This window comes from Podarcis pityusensis (genome assembly GCF_964106645.2).
Source record: "Podarcis pityusensis genome assembly, chromosome: Z".
Taxonomy (NCBI): domain Eukaryota; kingdom Metazoa; phylum Chordata; class Lepidosauria; order Squamata; family Lacertidae; genus Podarcis; species Podarcis pityusensis.
Window position 1 is genome coordinate 25,399,941 of NC_138044.1, and position 25,825 is coordinate 25,425,765.

Here is a 25,825-nt window from a genome sequence, read left to right on the forward strand (position 1 = left end):
CAGGCAAGAGCACAGCACACAAGAGGCTGATAAAAGGCTAGGTCTGTCTTTATGCGATTTGCAGGCCTTGTTGCTGTCCATGCCTCTGATGACTATACATGCCTTAGGACAGGGATGGGGAATCTGCGGCCCTGGAGATGTTTTTGGACTACAGCTCCCACCATCACCAGCTGGGGCTGATGGAAGTTATAATCCAACTGCCTTGGGAGGGCCTTAAATTCCTCATCCTTGCTTTAAGCATCAAAACGCAGCAATGTAATCTTAAGTATGACTTTTTTAAAAACTACTTTGTGACTGAAGGTGAGTGAAGGAGGAAGAAGAAGAAGAGGAAGAGGAGGAGTAGGAGTTTGGGTTTGATATCCTGCTTTATCACTACCCGAAGGAGTCTCAAAGCGGCTAACATTCTCCTTTCTCTTCCTCCCTCACAACAAACACTTTGTGAGGTGAGTGGGGCTGAGAGACTTCAAAGAAGTGTGACTAGCCCAAGGTCACCCAGCAGCTGCATGTGGAGGAGCGGGGAATCGAACCCGGTTCACCAGATTACGAGTCCACCGCCCTTAACCACTATACCACACTGGCTGTGACCGTAATGGTTATAACCTGGAAGAGTGGGGTGGGAACACTACATTTCTCTTCTGCCACTGCTGAGGAGAAGCCTAAGAAGGTGGAAGGTCCAGAAAGTTACTGACCAAAACGAAAAGACTCAGTTCACGAAGTTTAGCAGCTACAATACTGTGATGACGGAGGCGTAAAGTACTTATGCTGCACAGCTGCAGTGTGGATAACATCAGCCTGCATCCATTACAGCTGACCCCGATGCAAAAACCCTTTTGTATAACTTGTACTGTGACAACTTCCTTCACCAAGTTGCCGCTCAGTGGAGGCAGATGGCAAGTACAATGTGTCATGACTGTTGTTGAGGACAAGCAGGGATAAAGAGGGCAAGAAATGTCACAAGCTTGCACTTCCTATTGTCCCTACTTCTTGTTATGTCCAAAGCTGATGTTTAGGAGTGGCCAGTGTGGTGGGACAGTGCTGCAGAGCTGCTGTCCTGGCACTGATGTCATTGCGACTTTCCTGAGTGGTGTGGGGGGCAGGCAGACAAGAGGTAATAAGCTGAAAAGCGAGGTAAAATGTTTTACATACATAAATGAATAGAAATCCAGCGTAAGATACTATCAAACTAGAAAAGGAAGTGGGAGGGGGACATATCTCATGCACTAGCCATCAACTACCATGAAGGGTTAGTGCTACCATGCTTGACTTTGTGGAGTTTTGATATTATTGTTTTTTGCCACATAGCTCTTGATAGCTGTTATAACACAAACTGATTCAGCATGATGGCCACTCAGGAAAGCCTTTACCTGGGAGCACTCATGCAGCTGAGTCCCATAAGGAGCTAAGAATACCTTGGTTCACAGGTACACCTAACAGATCCCACTACAGTATTGTTATTGTAGCTTCAAAGGAGCTTAGTCCCAAATACAATGGAACTCGGTGGGATTTATTTCTGAAGAAACATGCTTAGAATCTGGCTGCCTGCATATTGCTAAAGAGTTGTGCATTTTTAATCACAACAACTATGCATATGAGCGGTTTTTATCTGAGTTATTTTTATCTTAAAGAACATCTAGGTCTTAGCTTCACACACATTTCTATCACAAAAGAATGCATGCGCATTCAAATTCTCTCACCATCTTATTCCTACAAAGCTGCCATGGTGAATGGATAACAATGCTACATGGGTGAAATACCATGAACTCCATAGCTCCTGACCTTTGTTACAATTGGCAAGAAACTAAGAGATGTAATAGATCAAAGTCTGAATTGAATCATTAATTACAACATGTTAGACAAGCAGAAACCTGCCAGTTGTGCTCTCATTGTTTTAGGAGTAAAAATTAAAAATGCCTTTTTAGTTAGCCAGGTGACAACCAAAGGGGGGAAAAACAGAGCCGTATTGAGATGCCCAGGCTTGCAAATCAATAAACAGACATAGGCAGGTTATGAAACATCCTCTTGAGTTGACTCAGGATATTAATCTGCCTAGTGCAACAAAAAGCAAAAAATCCAGAAAAAAATTGCATTTCTGTTTTGCTTGTCTCTCACCTATTACTGGTGGGTCAATTCCTGAAAAAGATTTGAGAGTAGGAGGGGCAGGAAAACAAGGGCGGTGCAGGTCTGAAGTTTCATAACCTGGATCCAGTATTTCAATTAGGCACCATTGGTTGTCAGAAAAGTATTCACTATCACCAAAATAATATAAGGCATCGGGATAGCACTTTCCAGAAGGTGGGCTATGGAGATTCTTTAAATGAGAGATTCTTTGACTTTACTTCATGCTCACAATTGCACAAATAACCATAATTAGTTGCAGGATGCATATTCTGTCAGGTCAGCCTGGATACTCATCAAATATGTGGATGATACTAAGCTGGGAGGGGCATAAGAGCCAACTTCAGTGGGCCGTGGGTGCTTGGGCACCCACAAAGTCAATGAGCAAAGCCGGAGAGAGGCAGTCAGCCAGCCTCTGCGGCACAGCCCCCGAGAATCAGTTCAGTTCCACCCTCCGCAGCCAGCGAGTCACCCTTTTCTGGGTGGGGCTCAGACATGGAGGTAGAGTCTCTCTACCTCCAAGTCTGAGCCCCTCTCCACGGAAAAGGATACCTCTCTGGTTGTGGAGAGGAGATGGAAGAGTCGCCATCAGCCGCAACACAGATGTGTGACGTCACATGCACACACCTGCACATAGTGCGTATGATGTCACATGCACAACATTTTTGCACTGCGTTTTTGGAGGAGCCCCCCCTCCCCCAACGTGATGTGATGTTGGGTGTCTTGTGTGTGACATCACACACATTATGTGCAGGTGTGTGTATGTGACGTCACACATCCGTGTTATGGCGGTGGGCCCCCCCCAATCCTGAGGGTGAGATTGCACCCCTGGGGAGGGGTAACTAATGCAGCAGAGGACAGAATCGGGATTCAAGATGACCTTAACAGATTGGAGAACTGGCCCTAAAGTAACAAAATGAATTTCAATAAGGACAAATGTAAGGTTCTGCACTTAGGCAGGAAGAACCAGATGCACAAATATCGGGGGCGGGGGGGGACACACCTGCTTCAAATATGTGGATGATACAATAGCCACCTTCAAATATCTAATAGAAGATGGAGCAAGTTTCGCCTGCTTGAGAGTAGGACCCAAACAAATGGCTTCAAATGACAAGAAATGAGATTCCGACTAAACATCAGGAAGAACTTTCTGATGCTAAGAGCTGTTCAGCAGTGGAACAGACTCCCTTGGAAGGTGGTGGACTCTCCCTCCTTGGAGGTTTTTAAGTAGAGTTTGGATGGCCATCTGTCATGGATGCTTTAGTTGATATTCCTGCATTGCAGGGGGTGGGACTATTTGGGGTCCCTTCCAATTCTACAGTTCTATGATTCTATGATAGTGATGTTGTAAACAGACATAATAAGCATAAGTCATTGTATTCCATACTTTAGACACACCGGATTACTACGCAGAGAACTTCTATCTCAGGATGTTAGATGACTGGGCAACTTGGTTTTCAACAGAAGTGGATTTAGGGGAGCATGACCTGCTTGGTGGCACTGGGCCTGGATGGTCATCTGTCATGAATGCTTTAGTTAAGATTCCTTCATTGCAGGGGGTTGGACTAGATGACTCACAGGGTACCTTCCAACTCTACAAATTTATTATTCTTCTGAGAAGTAGTTCACTTGCAAAACCAAGTCATTAGCTTTAGCTAGAAATCTATGTTGATATGAAAGATGATGAAATGTATTTAAAGCATTTGCTGGCATGCTCTTGCTGCCTTCTTTGCTGCTCTCGGTCACTGGTTATGTGACATGCTGTAGACATCTAGAGCAAGGCAAGTCTTTAACACATGCTTTGGCAGCCCAGTGTGACATATCTGTTGCTAGTTATTCATTCCCACTAGACCAAAGGTTAATGCTGGTCACTGGCATCTCATGGCTTAAAACTTGTGCTTGCTGTTATATACAAGCATATTACAAAGCTGCACTTCCACTGCAGAGATGTGTTTTGCTGGCTATTTATAATACACCATGATTGTAAGCGTATAAGCACACAGAGATGGTACTCATGCCAAATAGGAAGTCAAAAATAGACTTCAAGGGTATGTGACAGCAAAACTGCTGTACGGCAATTGATGGAACTACAATTTCTCAGTTTCTGTTCTTGTATGAATAATTTAACTTATCACCATACGGTTATGAAGTAAGTCAAGGATATATTTCCAAAAGGTAACATCAGTGGATAGAAGACCTTCTGGCTTGGATCTATTTGTCTGGGTTTTGTAGGTCACAGCCTGATCTTTTTTAAGTTTTCGGAATAAAATAAAATTCAGAATAAAATGTTTCTACAAAACAACATTTCTATACGACATGCAATCCCTGATGCTTCTGCTTCTCCTAAAGCCATATCAGACCCAAACGTCTCCACAGTTTCCAGAGGCATAGGTGAGTTAGTCAGTATCAGCAAAACAACTACTTTTGCAGCCCCTCCAAAGGCTTCCCATACATCAAGAAAATTCCTGATGTGCCCTGACATGTCCAGCAGAAACGGTTTGTTCCCAAAAAAAGTATCCAGAGCTGTTTTTAAGGGTTGAACCCACGTCACGGCAGAGCTAGTGGGGGGAAAGGTGCCATTTTCAACAGAGAAGTGGACAGGAGAGGTGTTTCAGTCTCCTCCTGCCTTCCATTTCACCCCACAATAATCTCTTTTATCACTAGCCAATTTTCTCTGTGATACAGCAGCATGTGCCTGAATATTTTGATGACACAGAAACCAGCTGTGGTGATAGTGTTGCAGAGGAAAAGCAGTAGCCTGCAATGACTTGTATTCAAACCAGGACTTGGGTCTGAAAGATGTAGACATGTTGCAGAGTAAAAATAAACTGAGTATATCCGGGCATGTACTTTCCAACCATCACTGAGTGAACTCAACCATACATTATAGAAGTATATCCAGACTGAATGCCACAGCATTGGCACAGGCAACAGCACAAGGATAGGACTTTTAAAATTAAGCTTGGATCTCACATACAAGCATAGGGTTATGATCCTATTGACCAGTTAGCTATTGTGTAAAAACAAGCGCCCTGACCTGTTAGATAAGACGAAGGGTCCATCTACTCCAGCACTGCTTGTGGACATCCAGCCAGCTTTTGTGATATTCATAAGCAAGGTCGGAAGGCAACAGTACTCCCCCATCAGATGCCTTCTAACAGGTATCCAGAGGTACGCCAAACCTGAAAATTACATTTAAGCTATCATGGAAAATAAGAGTTTTAGGCATACACTCCATAAATTTATCTAAACCCCTTTAAAATCATCTTTGCCATGGCCATCATGGCCACTACACTGGGTCTGAAGTACTAAATGTTTTGTATCACTAACTGTCTAAAGTGGCCAAATCATTATTCCTGTGGACATGTAAACCTACTCTCTTTTGCTACCTTTCCGTTCTGGAGAGTTTTGCAGAACTTGAAAGCTTATATAGTCTTTGGTAAACACACACAAGAGGTAGTTATGCTGGCCTGTAAGGGGGGGGGGAATCCAAAATCCACATTAGGGCGATACCATTATTAGTCTAACTAAAATGTTACAAAATAGTGTGCAGGCGTTTCCCAGAACACTTCAATAGGCTAGATAGTAAACAAAGAGGAAGTAGGAGAAGAAGAAAAAAATGGACCAGCAAAGCCAACAAATCTACATCAGGTTAGAAAGTTAGATTTGTTAAATTTATAAAGATCACTTCTCCCTACAAAAAACCCCCAAATCATGTACAAAGTAAAAATACAATAAAAATGACACAAGCATGCTAAAAAACATAGAATAAAATATCATAAATGGGTTAATCCCCATCACAGCCACCCACCCACCCATTCTAAGATGAAATAAAAACAGGACAAACATTTAGAGTCTTAATGTGGCAGCAGATTGAAATTAGGGCCTGCTAGGAACTTTGTGGGTTTCAGGTTTCATCCATTAATAATAGAAATGATGGCCAATAATAGAAATGGGGAAATTAAAATGGCAGTATGTTGAAGGCACTAGAAATCCTTATGGCTTATTTTTTGGGTCTGCAATGTTTCATAATTTTTTTTTTTTGCATAATTCATTATAAATCTGAAAAGTGCGTGCTTCACTCAGGGGCAGGTTACGATTGGGTGAGCAGTACACACACACTGGGCAATGAGCCGAAGGGACACATCGTCTCTAAGGCCAGTCATGTTGATTGCCTTTGATTTAATTGTGTTCCCTTAGACAAAGTAGATAACAAAAAGAGCTGCTTGGAAAAGCAGACATGATGCTACAAATTTACCTAGGTTTTAGGCAACTATACAGTAATGAAATGGGCCTATATGCTGGTCTGCTGGACGAGTAGGGTTAATTGTTCCTCCAATGTCACTTTCGGATATAAATCTCCCTTCCCGTCTTTAACTGTTATGTATTGAAGTTCTCACCCTGGCCACCAGGAGTATCGTGTATATACGGTAGTTTTCACTCAGGTCCATGTCGGTTACTTTAAGCGGGAAACCCTGGGTTGTTGTTGCTACAATGTTGACAGCCGGCTGCCTATAAAAGCAGGCTGGCTGAGCTGTTTGCTGTGCAGTTCTGTTCTGGCCTGTGAATAAACAAGAGTTGTTTGAAGAATCGCTGTGTCGTCTGATATGTTCACCCACAACTTAACATTAACTATTCTGTGCCTATATGGAAATGTTTTCTCCAAAGCGGGTTCTCCTTCATAGAGAGCACGTGTTGCGGTGGGAGTAACCATGACTTCCCCTGTTGCTGGGCGGGTTAGTTTGCATGGCCATGAGTTTGATTGGGCACCTCCAATGTTGCTGGGGCAAATTTATTGTTGCAATTTTATTTGATTGATGGGGGTGCTATATAGGTCCCTGTGCACAGTGTTGAGCTTCCTCTTTTCTCTGCGCACATCGGATTACCTGCCCACCCTCCCTTTCTTTAGGGTTTGTTCGCACTGACCTTGCTATGCCTTGTCATGGGGTTGTCTGCTTTAGAGCGGGGGTCCGGTAGGAATTTTACCATTTGGCTGATTGGCTGGTGCCATTTGGCTTTGCCTACTGCGTAGCAAATCATCACAACTTGTAAGGTTGCGGTTAGGCATTGGTTAATTTTTGGTTGGTAGAGGGGATGCGGTTGGCTGTGCCTGCCCCTCCAATGCTGCTTCTGCAAGGGTATTCTGTTAAAGGAATCCAGGGGCTCACCATGCTTTTGTCCGAATCCCTGGCAAAGGGCCAGGGCCACACAAGAGCCCCTGGGAGCATTTGGGGAAAGGTGAGAGCCTGGCACCCAGCTTTATTCTCTCCCCAAAATTGTTTGCCCTTACTGACTTCCACATGGGTGTGGTTGTCAGTTTTGTTCCTACCTCCAAGTGGGAACAGACAGTCGCTAACCAATGCCTAAGCAACCACTCACATACTGTAATTCAATAAAGTTGCGGCCAAAATTATGCCAAAAACAAAAAAACAAATATGATGTGTGAACCATGTTTTATTGGGGGGGTCTTGGGGGTCTTCGACACTCAATGGGACAAACAGCAACTTGTTTACATTCGTGTGCACACAATTTAGATTGAGCAAACAGTATGAGGGGAAGGATTATATCTCATTTTAGTGTAGCAGACTAGATCCAATTTGGGATCTGAATCCAAAAAACATTGGGGAATATAATCACAGATTTCCTGTAGTTTAGCTATTTTGGCTCTCAGAAAGCAGTAAGAAGTCTTGCTGTTCAATTAACAATACAATGGTAACTTGGGTTACAGATGCTTCAGGTTACAGACTCCACTAACCCAGAAATAGTACCTCGGGTTAAGAACTTTGCTTCAGGATGAGAACAGAAATCGTGCGGCGGCAGTGGGAGGCCCCATTAGCTAAAGTGGTGCTTCAGGTTAAGAACAGTTTCAGGTTAAGAACAGACCTCCAGAACGAATTAAGTTCTTAACCCGAGGTACCACTGTACAATTCACCTTTCCACTTAAGGCCATGGAAATGACCCACTGACTTATAAAGGCTGTATTGCTTCTTTAGTTAACAAAGAGGTTCTGAAGAACACATTACAGATATGTGTGGCATAATTTATTTATCCTGAGTCAGTTCTAGCATAGTACTGTGTACTCTGATGGGCAGAGGCTATTCAAGTTTCAGGAAAATGTATTTTCCAGCCTTTTTACCAGAGACTACTCTTAAAAGAAGAAGAAATTGGTTCCCTTCAAATGTTTTGTACTACAGTTCCTATTATCCTGGAACAATAGCCATATTCGTTGGAGCTGACAGAAGTTGTAGTCAAAAATATCTAGAGAGCACCAGGCCGAGGAAGGCTGGGCTAGGAGTTGAACCTGGTACTACATGCACAAGTTGGCTGCTTTTTTTTTTTTAGTGCACTTGTATGACAGAACAGCAAACGAAACAAAGGTGTATATACAAACTATTCACAAAAAGGGCTCATCCACACTTCCACTTGTCCCATGATTTCTGGACACAGGACAAAGGAAGAACCTTTTGGACCCGTGCCTATTAATTACAGGGCAAATGGAAATGCGAATGAACCCAAAGAGGGAGAAAAGTTTGCGCAGCAGAAAAAAAAAAGCAGTATGCCATTGAATACCAGCTGCTTGGAAGTGCAATGGGAAGAGTGTTTTTGTGCTCAGATCCTGCTTGCAGGCCTGACATAAGCATCCGTTGGACCATAGTGATAACAGAATGCTGGACTAGACAGGCCCTTGACATGATCCAGCAAGCCTGGTATGAAAAATCCAGTATCTGACAACCATATCCACTCATGCTAATAATATATGCAACCTTGTAAGCTAAGATTGCATTTCTATCTCACATGAAAGAATAAGGAAGGATTTCACTGGATGTTGACTACATATCCATCCACTGTTGTAACAGAAAGGGAAGAGGAGGTAGAAAGTGGGGTTTTCATTCAAGGATTAGGCATGGAACCTGCGCTTAACCCTTAGGAATCAATTAACAATTTTGCCTTGGTATTTCCCAAAACAGTTCAAGGATTTGGCATACTCATGCAAAACAATTAGAATCACATCCTGTTGATTTTAATGGACCTTCATTCAAATTTTGAATGAATCACTAAATTCCACTATAGCTTGCTGCAGTTTTTTGTTTGTTTTTTAACTATGTAGTCAGAAAAGGAACTGTGACTGTTGTGATCTCAGATTGGATGAAATGGGGGTGGGGAGAGATTCCTCATCCTCTGTGTGCTATATACAGCAGAAAAACAAAGCCTTGTTGACTGTGTTCTTCCTTTTCATTTGATAACATCTTGTATGTAACTTCAACCCCAAAGAATCAGTTCTGAAGTCCTACACCAAATATGGTCATGTCTTTAAACTGGAAGTTGAGGGGATGAAATCATGGGAAGAGTTCAAGTTTCAATTATTTGCATGCCAAACCAGTCTATTGAGCACACAATATTTCATACCAGTGTGTACAAAGCCATTCTGAGTATACTAATCCAGAATTTGAAAACGTCTATGGGAATAAATAAATACTTTGATTTTTTTTTCCTTTTACAATGTGCATTTTAGCACAAAGAACTGTCCTAGCTGTATTTTCTAGTTCCTCTTATATCAACACTTTAGTTTCCATTTCCCACTCTTTTCTCATGAGTCTCAAGTTACTGAGTTTACGAAAGAGTTCAGCCACCAATTTCATTAAGTGACTTCTCAAATGAAAGTTTAGCGTAAAAAATTAATCTTAAAGATGAGCAAAAGGGTTTATTTTTCCCTTTTTCAATTTCACACATTTTAAAATAACCCACAAGGAAGTTTATTGTATGATTAAGTAGTGGATCTATATTTCTAAACTGCATTGAGCTGCAATTACAGTATACAAATAACAGACATCCATGGACTTTGATATAATAATGAGGAATCTGGATATTAAGCTAACAGATCTGATTTAAACGTCATTGAAACTGTCAATACATACCTGCCTCTCTCCGTGCTACAAATAGTAGGTGTTTAAAGCTGAAATCCAAACACACTTTCTAGGTCTATGTTGGTGGGAAGAAGGAAGATTAGCATCTACTGGTAGATCTTCAGGTGACATCGATTTCCAATTGTCTAACAATAGCAACAACTGAAAAGCTTGCCCCCACATAATATTAGGTTGCTGAAAATGTATGCTTGGGGAAAAACCCGAAGTGATTTTTTCTCTGAAAGTATTTGTAAGCTTGGTTCTGGTACTGATCTCAAATTCCTGGGCTGAGCATTTGTTCAGAAGCACTCTATTTCATAGCCATCTGCCTGAGCCACTATTTTGCATCTTGAAGTGGATGTCAGGGATAAACTTTAAACGGCAAAAACCCCAACGTTAATCCTACAAGGCTAAGATCTGCTCACCCACGTTCTAGAGAATAGGCCCAACAGAGCAAAGTGAAACTTACTTCTGAGTAAACAAGAACAGGGTTGCACAGCAAAGCTGTTACCCTATTCAGTAGTCTGTGCAGTTTCTGCTTCCTATGCAACCACCATATACATTGCTGATCTGCATGAGTATTGCCTACCCTCCAATATTTCTCTGATGAAAATAGGGATGTCCCATTCCATAATGATAATTTTAGTATTTATACGCCAGACATCTTATTGGGTTGCGCAAGCCATTCTGGGCAGCTTACAGCATATATAAAAACATAATAAAACATTAAACATTAAACAAACCTACCCCATACAGGATTGCCTTCAGATGGCTCAGGGGTTGGATAATTCCATACCCTCCAACATTTCTCCAATGAAAATAGGGATGTCCTAAGGAAAAGCAGGGCATTCCAGGATCAAATCAGAAACTGAGATGGCTTTTCTAAATTAGGGACGTCTCTGGAAAATAGGGATACTTGGAGGGTCTGTACTTGGACAATGTATAAAGCACCTCTCATCAGTTCACATTCTCTGCTACCCATTTGGTGATCACCCATTGTTAACTGGGCAAGATTCAAAGTCACCATGTGACACTATTTGTGTGGCTTCTCCATGTGAACATTCACTGCTACACGTGCATTTGGTTAGTTAAGCTGTTTCTAACCCAGCTGAGTCCTCATTTCTGATGCCTGATTTAGTACCAGAGCCAAGCCTATATCCTTTTACACACACAAATTCCAGTTTTTCACCCAAACATGCTTTGGGGTGGGGGGTGGGGGGTGGGGGGCAGGGGTAGCTGTTGCATTCTTTTTTCTACAATGGGTAAATATAACTATAGAAAAAAAGGAGGGGGGATCCTTGAGCTCCTTGCAAGAAAAAGGTGGGATATAAATGCAATAAATGAATACATGAGGGATTCGGCACAGGGGACTGCTGTGGGGAGGAATGGGTGGGAAACTTTCCTTCACTGAACTTACTTAATAGTGAAATCCTATACATGTCTAGCCAGAAGTAAGCCGCACCAAATTAGACTGCCCTTTTCCCAATGAAAATGAATACCAGATTGCGGTCCAAGTAAATATATCTTATGATCCAAGATTCTGTGTTTCCATCATAATTTTTAATAACATAATTTTGTTTAATAGCTTGAGATTTTACACTAGTTTATCATGGTTTTCAATAAATTATTGGTTGTGGCGACATTAAGTTTACATGATTTTATTGTGTTTTGTGTTGGTACCCCTCTTTCTCAAGAGACAGTGAGTGAGCCTCTGGGGGTGAAGTCAAACCGTTGCGTTAGCAGCACCAAAGTGAACTTCCCCAGGGCACATGCCTGAACAGGGTGCATGAAGTCCTAGGCTGAGTGGCTGGGGAAACCCAGCCAAATGGGCGGGGTATAAATAAAATAATAATAATAATAATAATTATTATTATTATTATTATTATTGGCTGCCTCCTTCTCAGCCTTGGTGATGTAGTCCAAAGGAAAGAAAAGCAATACAGCTGGCACTAGCTTGGCTGTAGGAGTTGATGGAAGGAGGCATACAAGGTGCCATCCAACCGTCTTAGGGACTCTAGATTTGTGTAGGGTTTACTCCTTAGCATTTTCTTCTTCCAAAGATATCCCACAAAGCAGAGCAGGTTTAGGGTCAAAGTTTTCATTCTCCTAGATGGGCTACCTTCCCAGGTTGATAAGCCCCATCTGCTCCTCACTTCTCTCTACAGCACATGCAGAAACCTCCTTGACCATTGCCCCTCTATTGGTTTTGTCTGCTCAATCTTCCAGAGTCTGTCTTTGCATGCAGCGGAAGTCACTAACTCATCGAGGGTTTGAGACCAATCGGCTACCCTCACCTGGTTTAGCTGGCCAGTTGAAGCAATTTCCTGGGGGTTGCCATGTGTCCTCTTTTTCCAGGACACACTCTTTTTCAAAGGTAAAATTTGAGACATTGCATTTATTTCCTTTGAACGGCCGTCATAGCGTCATCTTTTTTACTCTTCAAAATATGGCAACCACACTGGGGTGTGACCGCAGTCGCATGCTGACAGCTTCTAGGAGCCACAGGTGAGAGTTGAATGCGGGGTAGGGATCAAAGGAGGACAATTTACCCCAAATAGAGCATGATGCATTCCCCACCAGAGGTACTACTCCTCCCCTAACACCCCATACACCCTACAATTTTATTGTACTCTTACATTGTTCATAGTACTGCTAATGGATTTAACTCACATGATTATCCAGTTATATTTCACTTAACTTTCTTGTGCTCTTAACTTAACTGGGGGTCATGAAGTAATTATCTTGAATATTTCATTGTGTCCTTAAATTAATTTAACTGGGGGAAGCCACTGTTTTATTTGTCCTTTTATGATGATTTTTTGTGTACCAAAATTATCATTGTTGCTGTTAATGAACAATTATAATTTTGCCCTAGCCACTCTGGGCGGCTCCCAGCAAAATATTTAAAAAACCATAAACCATTAAACATTAAAAACTTCCTTTACACATTCTGCCTTCAGATGTCTTCTAAAAGTCAGTTATTTATCTCCTTGATATATGATGGGACGGCATTCCACAGAGAAGGCCCCACTACCAAGAAGGCCCTTGGGCTTGGTTCCAAGTAAGTTCATTTCTCCCAATGAGCAAACCGCCAGGAAGGCCTTGGAGTTGGATCTCAGTGTCCAGGCTGAAGGACAGGGGTGGAATCACTCCTTCAGATATACAAGGCCAAGGGCATTTAGGGCTTCAAATGTCAGCACCAACACTTTGAATGGTTCATGGAAATGTACTGGGAGCCAACATAGGTCTTTTAGGACTGGTGTTATATGGTCCTAGTGGCCACACCTAGTCACCAGTCTAGCAGCTGCATTCTGGAGTAATTGTAGTATCCAAGTCACCTTCAAAGGTAGCCCCATGTAGAAGCTCATTGCAGTAGTCCAAGAGGGAGATAACCAAGGCATGTACCATTCTAGCGAGCAAGTTCACAGACTTGTTTTGATTTTCCTCTTCCCTCCCTGTCCCTTTTTCCTTGTGTGCGGTGTACTTTTTCTTTATTGTTGTTGTTGTTACCCTGAGGGTAGAAACTGCTTTGTTTTAACTGACTATGTATGCTGCTCTGGCAGCCTTTCTGACTACTTTAGAGTGGGGCACAAATGTTCACACACACACAAATAATATTTTGGATGAAGGGCTGTATAGAAATTTAATAAATAAACCTATGAGAGACATATATATGTCTGATCTGTTATACGCTGGCGGTCAAAAAACCAAAACCAACAACCCAGATCGAGAGAATAGCTTGAATTCCTGTCAGACCTCGCGCTCGCCCACCGCCACCTCTGAAGAGACATCGCCACCTCTCTGGGCGAGGCCTTCTTCCTACCTCGACCGCCTCCAGCCCATCACCTCACCCTCCAGCCGCCTGAGCAGCCGACGCCGTCGACGAAGACGACAACACCGTCACGGCCGGCTCCGCTGTCACCACCACCAAACCTCCCCTCCCACTCTCTCTCTCTCTTTCGCTCGCGCCCTCCCTTCCTCCTTTCTGTGAGGCTGCCCTTCGCATCAATCAACGGAGCGAGGCTTCGGATTGGTCTACGCGCCGGGGCACACACCCCCTCCTCCCCCTCACTTCCCCGCCCCCGTGTTACCTCAGCCGGCGCGGCCCCCGCCTCCTCTCCCGTGGTCTTGCTTCGCTTTCTTTCCCCCTCAGCCATTTTAAACAGCGTGAGGCGGGCAGCGGACCGGCTTCAGTTGCGGGAGAGGAGAGATTCGGTTACGGCAGCCGGGGACAGGAAAGAGTTCTCGCTCGTTCCCCGCCCCACATCACGGTGAGATTCGCCTGGCGGCGCCCCGCTTCTTAAGGGGGGGAGGGGAGGAGATCGCTTCCCGCCCATTTTTATTTGGGAGAGATTATTCACCTGCCCACCCTATATATAGGGTACATATATATATGCCGGAATGGGGTCGCCTCTGCCTTCCGCCGCATGAGGTGAGTGATGCTGCGTGGCCCTTGCGAAAGACAGTTTGTTTCCTTCCCTCCAGCCGTCGCCAAAGGGGATGAAAGCTTTTTCCCCGGTCGGGTAGAAGCAGGAAGCGGGGATCTCACTTCACCTTTTCTTTCAAAGCTGGCTTTCGGGTCGCATTCCTCTGACCTCGCCTTTATTAACACGCCACCTGCGTTGCCCAGCTTCCCTTTTCTCTGAGCCACCCATTTCCCCCTCAGCCTCACTGACCCCCTGCCCTCCCCTCAGTGTGGGATGTAGCGGTAGATCAATCAGCTCAAGGCCATCCGATTAATCGGCAGGGGTAGGAACCCCTCCTCAGGTGGCGCTACTTTTGCCTAGACAGGTGTACATCCTCAAAGCCGCTTGCCGGTAGGATGTAGGGGTGTGTGTATGGAAACCTCTTTGTGAATTTGCATGGCTGTCATTCAGCCTAGAAAAGTAAGGATTGCATTCCTCCTCCTCACACTTTTGCTTCCGGCCATACCACTATATTCCCAAATGGTTGTCCATGAGAAGAAATGTGGTCCTCTGGCACGGAAAGGGCATACTGCTTTCCTCCCTAAGCCAGGGTTTCTTTAATCAAATGAGAGCCCTAAAATTTGTGTTTGTATGTTTAATGTTAATCCATTCAACAGGATTTATATTCTGCTTGGGCATCAGAACCTCAAATATATGTTGTTATTAATGCCATTTTTGTTTGCCTGTTGACCTTCTGAATGTGTTTTTTTTAAATCAATAAAAAATACAATAACATCAATAAAACATTACAGAAACTCAGTATACATGGCGGCCCTCACACTTGAGTTGTGTGTGTGTGTGTGTAACACATACATTTTATACACATTTCATAGATTAATCAGGTAAGTTAAAATTCATACAAATACTCAACTAGTAGTGTAATCTTCTATATGTCTGCTTATTGAGTTCAGGGGGGCTTACTTTTGGTAGGTGGGTAGAGGATTCCAGTACAGTGGTACCTCAGGTTACAAACACCTCAGGTTACAGACTCTGCTAACCTGGAAGTAGTACCTCGGGTTCAGAACTTTGCCCCAGGACGAGAACAGAAATCGCACCATGGTGGCAGCGGGAGTCCCTATTAGCTAAAGTGGTACCTCAGATTAAGAACAGTTTCAAGTTAAGAACAGACCTCCGGAACGAATTAAGTTCGTAACCAAAGGTACCACTGTATTTGGTTTCCATGCAGTACAATTCTAAGTTAACTGGCAGTGTAAAATTGCTGCTTTTGCTGTTTATATGTATGAGTTTTGACTGATTTAGGCTACAGTTTTCTCCCACTTACCTAGGAGTCTATGCTACTGAACTGAGAGGGCCTTATTTCTAAATAGGCATGTATGGATTCTGCTACAAATTAATCTCTTATATCTACATATAATTGCTTATGAGGAAAAAACAATGGGTTCTCTTTCTTTTCTTATTTAGATGATGCATTCCTGGGCTGCAATAGGTATCCCAGAAGAGGTCTTCTGTTTTCTCTTGCACAGGATAAAATTCTTCTTCAGGGAGAACTTCTAGAGGGGTTGCCATGGTAGTCTGTTATAGCAAAAACAACAGGGTCTTCAGGTAACTTGAAGATTACCAGATCTATTGTGGCATAAGTTTCCATAGTTGATGAAAGCTTATGTGACAATATATATGTGTGTCATTATGATGCCACAAGACAAGAAGGTGTTGCTAATTAGAATGCTTGTTTTTAGAATGTTTAATAAATCTGATTGTGGAAGCACCTTTTAGCCAATCAGAATGCTTTGTGCAGTACAATCCTCTCTGCATGTTTACTCAGAAATAAATCCCACTTTGTTCATGTATGTTTAGGGGTCGCATGTAAGTATGTTTCAGGTTACAGCCTTGGCTAATGTAATCACTTAATTGACTAAGGGTGCAGTCCTAAGATCTTGCAGCTGAGGAAGTCTCTGTACTTGATGCAGAGTGTAGAGCAGATGTTCATCCTGAAAATGAAGCATGTTAAAGGAGGTATTGAATGTATCAGACCCCCTTGTTCCCTAACATGCCTCAAAAAAGGTGTAAAACTGTGTTAGTTAGCCCTGGAGCGGGTGTATTTAGTCCTCCTATTAGTGTCAAGATGAGGAAATAAAACGGAGAAGGGGAGGGCGTGTAACAGAAGGTAAAAAGGTAAAGGACTCCTGGACAGTTAAGACCAGTCAAATTTGAGTATGCACATCTCTGCTTTCAGGCAGAGGGGGTTGCCATTTTTCCTCAGACAGCTTTCTGGATCATGTGGCCATATAACAGACAGGAAGGTTAGGAGAGCCTGGCTCTGCTCTTCCTTTGCACAACGGCTTTGTAGAGTAGGCCAGCGGTGTCTTAACTATCAGGTAATTGCTGCCATTGCACCTGCCAATTATTTCTTTCAGCTCCCAGGCATGGTGAATTTTGAGAAAACAAAGCAATTGCTTTCAGAGGGATCCTAAGGTAGCACACTCTGCACTTCTCAGTCAGATCCCTAACAGTTACTTGGGGAGTATGAACAGTACCCAACTTATCTGACTCCCAGGGAACAAAGAAGTCTGCTTTTATCTACCCCCACACTTTCACCCAGTAGAATACGCTCAGTGGTTACGCATGTAGGAGATTTCTAGAATTCTTGAGGTTGGCGTAAACACAATTTGGAATCCAGCAAGCAGGCTTCTGGTCTCATGAGTAACACACCATAGGTTGTCTGTTGCAGTGGTTTTGATTATTGATAATGGACCCTGACGTGAGGGACTAGTATTCTGTCATGGAAAGGACAAAGGGCTGCATATTACAGCCCATTTTTAAGGGCTCTTGCACCCAGGTTGGATTGAGTGACAGTTGGTATTTTTTAGTATACAGGTTAGATTTGCCGGGTAACTAGTATGATACTTTGTCAGGAGATAGGGAGATGGCATAAACCTCAGAGGAAGGCAAAGGTTATTGCTTGTGAAAATCAACACTAGATTTTTGTATCTTCCTGCCAGTCAAAACATTCTGTGCGTTGTAGATTCAGGAGTTGGTGGGAGTATGTGTTGGCCTTGCTTGGGCAAAAGGAAATGTATAGCATCATAGAACTGTAGAGTTGAAGGGATCCCAGGGGTCATCTAATCCAACCACCTGCAATGCAGGAATCTCAACTAGATCATGCATCACAGAGGACTTTTATCTACAAGAAAACAGAGAAATGCCGCACACACATCATGTTTCACCCTGGATAGAGGAAGTTATAAGGGCTAGGTAATGGTGGTTCCTGTGCCATTTATTCCCCTTCCCCAAAATAATATCTAATAGTCATAACATACATTGAGAAAATCTTAAGATAAGCAGATAATAGTTAAAATGATCTTCCCTTTATCCTGATAATGATCTTGCTTAGAAGAGAAAGCTACACTGTGCTTGAGTTGATGGACTCATCTGTGAGCTCACTTTCTTTCTGTTGCATCAGAAAGGATGCGTTGTGTGGATGTGGGTGAGGTTGTTTGTGGGGTTGTCATAGGATTTTTCACTTTCAGCAGCACAAGTACTTGTATTAACGGTGTGCAGCACTTAAGTTCTCAGAAGGGAGATAAATTGCTGCTATATTATTTTTTAATTGCCTCTTTTGTATATTGTTTGTCACACTAGGCTACATTTAGGTAAGGAGACTTAACCACAACATAATTTCCTATATATCTATTCATCTGTAAACTGACTGAGTTCAATTGAATTTACTTCCAGACAAGAGTGCAATCCTGGGTACATTTAATGCTTGGGAGTACAGCCCATTGAAGACAAAGGGGCTTAACCACAAGTAGACATTCGTAAATTTTTGTGTAAGATATTTATGAATAACACCAATTTATATATGTTTTATTATGAATTTGAAGAATTATAACTAACATGGGATATATTTGCAACATTAGGATTGTAATCTGTTTTAAAAGCAATTTAGCTTGTATGGGACAATCTAATTCTTATCACTGTCTTGGTCAGTGAAATGAATCCCAGGCTATTTGGTAACCTAAGTTGAGAAATTATTTGATACCATGTGTTTTCCCTAGCTAAACTATGCAGAACTTTCATTTCTTGGAAATTGGTAATCATGCTATGATGATCACTTTATATTTATGGACTTTCAAGGAAAGCAAAGTTGGACAACACTGTTAGGAAAGTGGGAGATGTAGAAGCAGAAGAGTAGGAGAGAAAGAAAAGCAGAAATGAAGATTTAGACGACAGTATAAGAGAACAAAAAAATAGAAGGAGAGGAATAGGAAGGGACGACATAGGTGTGTGGTTCCGAAAAAGTATCACAGTGGAGTATGAGCAGTGTTAGAAGCAGATATAATTATTATTTTTTGCCAAATGGTGCCTTAAACCTAGGTTACAGGCTCACGAACTGAATGTTTAGGCGCCTTTATTTATTTTTTTACAAGATTACAAAGCTGAAAATGAATTGTGTATATTATTAGTTCCATCTAAAATCTGACGCATACCATAGCACAGCAGCAAAAAAACCGCTACTGTGCACCAGCCAGCCAGATGGTGGAGATGTCAGGCACCATCTTGGCACCCAGGCATCTTTACTTGGTAGCAAGTGGCCAATAGCCAGCTGAAAAGGGGCTAATTTTGAACGCTGAGTATGAGGTGGTCACCTGGGATGAAGTTAATGTGAACAACACTGAAAAGAAGTGTAGAATTGGCAGAGGAGTGGGGAGGAAAGCATCTGTAAAGTTGATGAAGTGTGGCCAAATGGGGATTGGATCCTGCAAGTTGGAGAAGCATATGCATGCTGATCAGGGCTAGTGGCTCAGATTTCAAGATGTAATCTGAGGCAGTTTATTTCAGGGTATTCCAGATAGCCTTCTTATCTGTAATGGGGTGCTGCAGTGGTAGGGTGAATATATGTGGGCCCATGTTATTTAAGAATATTTTTGTTAATATTAGAGAGATCTATAGAATAGGCTTAACAAAACTCAGCAGCAGATGTTTATTTCATATTTATTTTACTTATAGAATTTCTTACCCACTCTTCAGCATAAGGTCCCAGGGCAGGTTACAGCTACATAGCATGCAATTATAAAAACAGATATAACTGTTAAAATTATATTATTCTGTTCCATTTGGAACAGTTTTACTTTTGTAATTCTAACAGTTTGCAAGAGGTGGGTCTTGCAAAGAAACAAAAGCAAACCCTTAATTGTCAGTATGTGTTGTGTAGCCATTGTGAGAAATGCACTTTGACTTGCATAGCTTTTGGAATGTTGCCTTTATTAGGGCCTCAGGTAGGGGTGTGTGTGTAGGTGTATGTGGCTTATCACTGCATATGTTCATCACTGTTGCTAAACTCTGCTGTAATTGTCATTTCACTTCCTTCTGTCTGCCACTTTTTTTAGTTCTAGCAGCCTTTTGCATTACCAAATGTTTATATTTTGTTGCTTTTGAGAAAGAGATGTTATATTTATTGTCAGTAATGTACCTTGAAGAGTTATATTCTGGATTACAAACAACCCTGTGAGCTGATTCAGGCCTTTGTCCAGCTAGAGTATCTCCTTCCCAGGAGCTGAATGAGAAGTAAGCAGTTCTTTGTGATTCTTTCCCTGAATCAGTAGCATCTTTCTGGCTTCAGACCAGATGGTTTCCTTTGGTCATTGGTTTTCAGTAGCATAATCTCCTCCCTCTCACGCCCCCTTTGTAGACGCAGCTCAGGAGGCTGGGCTCAGGATGTGGCCTGATGCTGATGTAACAAGGGAGGGGGGAGGCAGAAAGAGAGAAAGAAAACCAAGAAAATGTGATTCACTGCTTAGCAGCTTCCAAGGTTGCATATTACATCTTGTCTATTATGATAAGAGTGGACACTAAAGTGTTATCTTCCGCTTGAGGTAAAAGGCTACATCAGCTATGTTTTGTGTTCTTATATGAACTAATTGATGCATGTGGCTTTCCTTGGTTGGGTAAAAAGTAAGCTTTCTATTTAGTATATACAGTATATATTGGGAAAGCAGTCACTGATATGGCAGCAATTACCGTAGCCAATTTGTAGATATAAAGCAATTATTTGAACACCACAGGGTTTAATAGCATTGTCTCATGCAGTACTGAAGAGCAGGACATTATATATTTTTTACCTTTCACACTATCACTCTTTTGTCATCTTCCAAAATAGGCACGTTAGTATAAGGATATGAAGCTTTGTTATGTCCCAACATAGAGGGATGACGGCAGGATATAAATAGTCAGTTGACTTTTATTCATGAGTGCTACATTCCTAATTGTTTTAGGCTGCAGACATAGCCAGTTGTGCTTTCCCTTTCCAGCCATTCATATAAAAATGCAGTTTTGTGGCTTGGGTAACTAGAAAAATGAATATTGTGATCACACTATTTTTCTTTTTGGTGGGTGTTCATAAAACAAACAGGGCCATTGCTGCTAAATATGATCAAACATTATCTCTGGCCAAAAGGTTTGTAATACAGTGGTACCTTGGGTTACATACGCTTCAGGTTACAGACTCCACTAACCCAGAAATAGTACCTCGGGTTAAGAACTTTGCTTCAGGATGAGAACAGAAATTGTGCTCCGGCAGCAGCGGGAGGTCGCATTAGCTAAAATAAGAACAGTTTCAGGTTAAGAACGGACCTCCGGAATGAATTAAGTACTTAACCCGAAGTACCACTGTAGAAGAATGGCAATTAAAACAGTCTTTGTGGTCATCTTTATTTGGAAACTGTCTATCAGACATAATACTGTTTATTTGTACTCTTATGCAATCTATACAACTTTCCCATACTTAATTGTTGATTGAAACCTTAATGGGGATACAATGGACTGTTGTATTGACTTCTCATTTGTATCACCCCCAAATCTAAGAAAAAACTATTGAATGACAAAAATATTAATTACAAAACAGTGTAAGCTATCAAACACTAAAATAGTGTTCCTTATTATTGAAGAATAGCAATCTTAATTAAATGTATTTGGAATCATGATATATATTTGGCTGAATAGACAAAGAAAATAGAAGCATTTGCTCTTGGTTTGAGCAGGTTAATATGTAATGTAATGTAATATGTAATGTAACAGCTCTTGCCAACCTAGCAGTTTGAAAGCATACCACCACAAGTAGATAAATAGGTACTGCTGTGGTGGGAAGGTAAATGGCGTTTGTGTGTGCTCTGACTTCCGTCACTATTCTGTTGCACCAGAAGTGGTTTAGTCGTGCTAGCCACATGACCTGGAAAGCTGTCTGCGGACAAATGCTGGCTCCCTCGGCCTGAAAACAGAGATGAGCACTGCACCCCATAGTCAAATTCAACTGGACTTAACTGTCCAGGGATCCTTTACCTTTACCTTTTACCTATGTAATGTGATTATATATTATTACCGGGAGGCAGGGTGCAGAAGGCAGCCAACTCTTGTTGCAGGAGAACATGCAGAATAGAACCTTTTAACAAAATTAAAGCTGTTTAAAACTAGAAATTTTAGACATGAGACCTGCGAGTATAGGGCGGTATGCAGCAACAATAGCAGCAGCAGCAACAACATCATCATGGTGTCATCTCGGAATTAAGGCTCACTGAGTTTTGTGGAGTTTGCTCCCACATAAGTGGGAGCAGCTTAAATGGCTGCAGTATTTGTTTAGTTTTTCATGTTATATTTGTTTATTTTTGACGTAGGATTTTGTTTCTAGTGTGACTGGCTTTTCATGGAAAGGAAATTTGAGCATAGGAGTCACTTCCTACAAGGGTACTGGATTAACAATAGCTTCATAATGTCCTTGTATTTTAAATGGTGGAGGTGATTTGCTTTTGAATAGTCATAACTACCGTATTTTTTGCTCTATAAGACTCACTTTTCCCCTCCTAATGTGTGTGCGTCTTATGGGGCGAATGCAGGCTGCGCAGCTATCACAGAAGCCAGAACAGCAAGAGGGATTACTGCTTTCAGTGCGCAGCGATCCCTCCTGCTGTTCTGGCTTCTGAGATTCAGAATATTTTTTTTCTTGTTTTCCTCCTCCAAAAACTAGGTGCATCTTGTAGTCGGGTGCATCTTATAGAGCGAAAAATACGGTATTTTGTAGTTGTACAAGCATTATGCTTCCTAGAATGGTTGTAGTGACTAGCCCTCCTCCTTTTCTCGGACATGCTGATTCTGCTAACGTGAAATATGCAAACATCAATACTTATCTGACCAAATGGTTTTTCCCCTTGCCTTTTTTGAATCCTAGTCATTCACAACTCTAGACCTTAAGCATGACAGGGCAGAGTCTTAAAGAATGTTTAAAGAACAGGTAGATATTCAGTTATATGATTGTTCAAGGAAGGATGCGCACTTAATAGTCTCATGTGCAGTTTCTCTGGGAAATGATTTAAATAAATGGAAAAGCAGATAAGTAACGTTTTATAGATGTTTACTGTCTTGCTTTTTAGAGCTCTTAATCCACCATTCCTAGGGGTATGGATTTGTCCATATACAGTTGCCCTTTTGGGTTGTCACACATTTTTAGAGGCAAAGACTGGTCTGGAACAAAAAGTTTTTTCCTTTTATGATTTCTTGCTCAGTGGAACAATTTCTTAATTTCTTCTTGCAGTGGGTTTTTTTTAAAGCAACAATTGGTGTAGCAATAAAATTGCTAGCACATTTGTAAAGCTAAGCAGGGTCCATTATGGTTTCACATTGGATGATGGTGTTGTTGAGATTTCTGCATTGCAGGGGGTTGGACTATGAGTTTTAGAATCCCTTCCACCTCTATAATTCTATTATTTTAGTACCTTTGGTAAATGATTTTATAATTTCAGAGTAGAAGAGTAGAAGAGTCTTGTAACTGATGTCCCAGTATAGCATTCTCTTCCATGTGCAGAAGATGCATGCATAGAGTACCCATAAATAGATTCCATACTAGTGATGTTAAATTCTTGAGAATAGTCTTTTGGAGAATATTCTCGATTAATGAGAATATTAGAGAATTTTCATTTAAAATAGGAGACTATTCATTTTAATGCATTGAAAATGATATAATTTAATGCATTGAAAATTATATAATTAGTTAATATACATGTAGTATTCATGGGTAATCTTGTTCAGAAGGCAGCCAAAACCTGTACAGATGCTTTTATTCAGTGGGGCAATGCAGTGAATTCACATTCTTTGATTTTTTGCGCCAAACTTGAAATTGAAAATTCAACGTGAATGACTCATGTTAATCACTAAGCCTGCCGCTAACTGTATATTTAGTAAAAGAACCACAGTGAAAATATATAAGCACAAGCCTATTTGTCACTTGACTTGCAAGTATCAAATTAAAAAGTAAAACATGTTTTATAGTTAACGTTAAACCATTCTAAGGTGATGGCACCAGCAATTATCATGTTAAGGTTTGGTATAAGGAAATTCAGTAGTTAAATCATATTTTATTCTTCCATCAGAAAATGTACATGTTAAAGGACAAGTCAATAAATGCAATTGGCATGTTAAGGTTTGATACAAGTAAGTTCTGTAATAGGCTGTCTTGTGCTTCTAATAGTTCTAATACTTAATAACTGTTTTGGTGACTAAAACACAGCTTGATAAACAAAACTACAGTCATACCTCATGTTACGTTTGCTTCAGGTTGTACGTTTTCAGGTTGTGTCCCACGGCGACCCAGAAGTACCAGAAAGGGTTACTTCTGGGTTTCACCGCTCACGCATGCTCAGACGCGCAAAATGACATCATGAGCAGAAGCGGCGACCCGTGTGTGCGCAGACGCGGGTTGCGTTCTTTTCAGGTTGCGAACGGGCCTCCGGAACGGATCCTGTTCACAACCAGAGGTACCACTGTGTATGCATACATATTAAAAAGAAGCCATTAACATTAAATATATTATCATTATATGATAATATATTTCAGTATGTCAATCTCTGGTAAATGGCACCTTGTACCATTGAATGGTACTGCAAAAACCAGTTACTGGCACTAAATAAAAATATAGAAACGTCAACTGTTTTAATCAAGGCCACCGCATATGCTGTTACACATATAGGCCTAGGTACTTTAAATGTATAAAGCATTAAAGCTACTTTCTGTAAAAAAAATCACACTGTATGGCCAGCGGTATCAAATTACTAAGAATAAGGTCACACCAAAATAGAAAAATGGGTATTACATACAGTTGAAATACAGTGGTGCCTCGCAAGACGAAAAGAATCCGTTCCGCGAGTCTCTTCGTCTTGCGGGTTTTTTCGTCTTGCGAAGCAAGCCCATTAGCAGTTTAGCGGATTAGTGCTACAGTATTAGCGGCTTAGCAGGCTTAGTGGATCAGCTGATAAGCGGCTTAACGATAAGCTGATAAGCGGCTTAAGGATAAGCGGCTTAACGATCAGCTGATAAGCGGCTTAGCATCAGCTGTTAAGCGGCTTAGCCATCAGCTGATAAGCGGTTTAGCGGCTTGGGAAAAAGGGAAAAAGGAAAAAAAACCTGCAGGAACTCGCAAGACATTTTCGTCTTGCGAAGCAAGCACATAGGAAATTCGTTTTGCGAAGCACCTCCAAAACGGAAAACCCTTTCGTCTAGCGGGTTTTCCGTCTTGCGAGGCATTCGTCTTACGGGGCACCACTGTACATACAAATTCAAATGTTCATCAAATTAAAAGAATAGCATTTTTAAAACTAAAAAAATGTTTTCTGTAGCTCACATTTCAAAACTGCCAGTGGTGAATGACACAATGCCCAGTAATGTAACTGGATAAAAAAAAAAATCATTATTCATTACTAACACTGGCAATATCACAGCTTGACTTATTATTTGCTAGATTTTTTAAATGTGGGTTGTAAAACTGGTTCTTACATTAGAATTTACAGTTTGTGGAGAATATTCTCCGGAGAATTTTCTAGCAGAGAATATTTCTCAAGAATATTCTCATTCTCGAGAATTTTCTCACCTCACATCACTAGTCCATACTTCATTTCAATTGCTTGCACATGGACTAAATTAAAGCCTATAATCTACTGCTATTTAAGAAGTAATACTTTCTCTTTGACTATTTTATGACTTGATCCAGTATCTGGCTAAGTAAGAACAGGATGTGGATCAATATTTTTTTTAGCTGGTTTGTGAGTTGTTAAATTTCATTGAAATTAGCTGTAGTAGTGATTTATGGAGCACTGATGCTATCTGACTCTTTGTGAATTTAATAGCGGATTCAAGATGCCAGTGGATGCAAGCAATTTTATCCTGTGCAAACAAGTCACAGCAAGCAACCTTTGGTTCCACCACCTCCTTTGGGCAAGAATATATAAGAGGCCTTGCAATATTCATAATAGTTATTTGCCATGTATCAGTTAGCAGAGCCTAAAATTACAACAATTAGCATATGGGTGTCTGCAAAATAATTGAGGTTAAAAAAGGACC

At 41.4% G+C, this 25,825-nt stretch overlaps 1 protein-coding gene and 1 long non-coding RNA gene across 8 annotated transcripts in view; one reads left to right on the plus strand and one right to left on the minus strand.

Annotated features, from left to right (window-relative positions):
• The window catches only part of LOC308468412, a 32,805-nt gene extending 18,701 nt beyond the window's left edge, over positions 1-14,104 (minus strand). The window contains exons 1-3 of one of the 2 annotated variants that reach the window (XR_013981639.1): positions 13,871-14,104; positions 6,516-6,676; positions 5,153-5,297 (exon numbers count right to left, since the gene is read on the minus strand). This is a non-coding gene — a long non-coding RNA (uncharacterized lncRNA). Of the gene's footprint in view, positions 1-5,152; positions 5,298-6,515; positions 6,677-13,842 lie in introns of both variants that reach the window. The other variant, XR_013981640.1, reaches the window with a different exon arrangement.
• Positions 14,105-14,113: 9 nt separating this feature from the next.
• ACSL4 (acyl-CoA synthetase long chain family member 4) overlaps positions 14,114-25,825 on the plus strand; it is a 47,554-nt gene continuing 35,842 nt past the window's right edge. For 3 of the 6 annotated variants that reach the window (XM_080990535.1, XM_080990538.1, XM_080990539.1), the window contains exon 1: positions 14,114-14,290. The gene's annotated coding sequence lies outside the window, so the exon portion shown is untranslated. Of the gene's footprint in view, positions 14,291-14,356; positions 14,452-18,019; positions 18,097-25,825 lie in introns of those variants that run through there. The other 3 variants (XM_080990537.1, XM_080990540.1, XM_080990536.1) reach the window with 2 other exon arrangements.